The 2,142-nt window shown below is 40.5% G+C and overlaps 1 non-coding gene across 1 annotated transcript; it reads right to left on the bottom strand.

The window, feature by feature from the left end:
- Window positions 1-573: 573 nt before the first annotated feature.
- LOC112708576 (small nucleolar RNA R71) lies at window positions 574-677 on the bottom strand. Its single transcript, XR_003156428.1, has one exon. It is a non-coding gene; the product is annotated as a small nucleolar RNA R71 (small nucleolar RNA).
- Between the last annotated feature and the right edge of the window lie 1,465 nt (window positions 678-2,142).

Genomic DNA, 2,142 nt, shown 5'->3' with positions numbered 1-2,142 from the left:
GATTCCTCTTCTTTTCTTGTTCTCTTTTCTTTCATATGAGCAGGAACAAGGAAAAAAGTACTCTTGTTGAAGCTGATCCTGAACTTGAAATGACTTTAAAGAGGAAACTAAGAGAAGCTAAATTACAACAATCCAGAGGCAACCTTTCTAAAATTTCCGAACAAGAGAAGGAGATGGCAGCCGAACCCAACAACAATAATGCAAGGAGGATGCTTGGTGATTTTACTAAACCCATGTCCAAGTTTGATGGAAGAAGCATCTCAAATCCTGCCATTGGAGCAAACAATTTTGAGCTGAAACCTCAATTAGTTGCTCTAATACAATAGAACTGCAAGTTTCATGGACTTCCATCTGAAGATCCTTACCAGTTTTTAACTGAGTTCTTGCAGATTTGTGAGACTGTTAAGACGAATAGAGTAGATCCTGAAGTCTACAGGCTCATGCTTTTCCCTTTTTGCTGTAAGAGACATAGCTAGAGCATGGTTGGACTCTCAACCTAAAGATAGCCTGGACTCCTGGGATAAGCTGGTCACGGCTTTCTTGGCCAAGTTCTTTCCTCTTCAAAAGCTGAGCAAGCTTAGAGTGGATGTTCAGACTTTCAAACAAAAAGATGGTGAATCCCTTTATGAAGATTGGGAAAGATACAAGCAGATGACCAAAAGATGTCCTTCTGACATGTTTTCAGAATGGACCATGATAGATATATTCTATTATGGTCTATCTGAGTTCTCTAAGATGTCACTGGACCATTCTGCAGGTGGATCCATTCACCTAAAGAAAACACCTGCAGAAGCTCAAGAACTTATTAACATGGTTGCAAATAACCAGTTCATGTACACTTCTGAGAGGAATTCCATGAATAATGGGACGCCTCAAAGGAAGGGAGTTCTTGAAATTGATGCTCTGAATGCCAAATGCATCCAACAGTACTAAAAGAGGCATCTTCTGAAGAAGAAGCTTATGATCCTGAGAACCCTGCAATGGCAGAGGTAAATTACATGGGTGAATCTTATGGAAACACCTATAACTCATCATGGAGAAATCACCCAAATTTCTCATGGAAGGATCAACAAAGGCCTCAACTAGGCTTTAATAATGGTGGAAGAAATAGGTTTAGGAATAGCAAGCCTTTTCCATCATCTTCTCAGCAACAGACAGAGAATTCTGAACAGAGCACCTCTAACTTATCAAACATAGTCTCTGATCTGTCTAAAGCCACTTTAAGTTTCATGAGTGAAACAAGGTCTTCCATTAAAAATTTGGAGGCACAAGTGGGCTAGCTGGGTAAGAAAGTCACTGAAACTCCTCCTAGTACTCTCCCAAGCAATACAGAAGAGAATCCAAAGAGAAAGTGCAAGGCCATTGATATAGTCAATATGGCCAAATGCAAGGAGGAAAAGGAGGACGTGAATCCCAATGAGAAAGACCTCATGGGACGTCTCCCAACTAAGAAGGAGTTCCCTATTGAGGATCCAAAGAAATCTGAGGCTCATATAGAGACCATAGAGATTCCATTAAACCTCATTCTGCCATTCATGAGCTCTGAAGACTATTCTTCCTCTGAAGAGGAATAAATGTAATTGGAGAGCAAGTTGCTCAATATCTAGGAGCCATTATGAAGCTAAATGCCAAGTTATTTGGTAATGAGAGGAAGCATGAACAGCTTCTCTCAATGCAGAGTCAAACAGAGCCCCCACAGTCAAACTCTAAGTTTGGTGTTGGGAGGCTGGTATGCGAAATTGTGATCAATACTTTTCACAATTCAAATAATCCCCGGTAATGAATCCAAAAACTTGGTGTTCAATACCATGGCATAAACACAACTTCGCACAACTAACCAGCAAGTGTACTGGGTCGTCCAAGTAATAAACCTTACGCGAGTAAGGGTCGATCCCACAGAGATTGTTGGTATGAAGCAAGCTATGGTCACCTTGTAAATCTTAGTCAGACAGACTCAAATGGATATGGGTGATATACGAATAAAACATAAAGATAAAGATAGAGATACTTATGTAATTCATTGGTGGGAATTTCAGATAAGCGTATGAAGATGCTTGTCCCTTCCGTCTCTCTGCTTTCCTACTGTCTTCATCCAATCCTTCTTACTCCTTTCCATGGCAAGCTTAAGCAAGGGTTTCACCG

Source organism: Arachis hypogaea, chromosome 8, assembly GCF_003086295.3.
Source record: "Arachis hypogaea cultivar Tifrunner chromosome 8, arahy.Tifrunner.gnm2.J5K5, whole genome shotgun sequence".
Lineage (NCBI taxonomy): Eukaryota > Viridiplantae > Streptophyta > Magnoliopsida > Fabales > Fabaceae > Arachis > Arachis hypogaea.
Note: the sequence above shows the minus strand (reverse complement) of the source record. Positions and strands in the feature narration are given on the sequence as shown.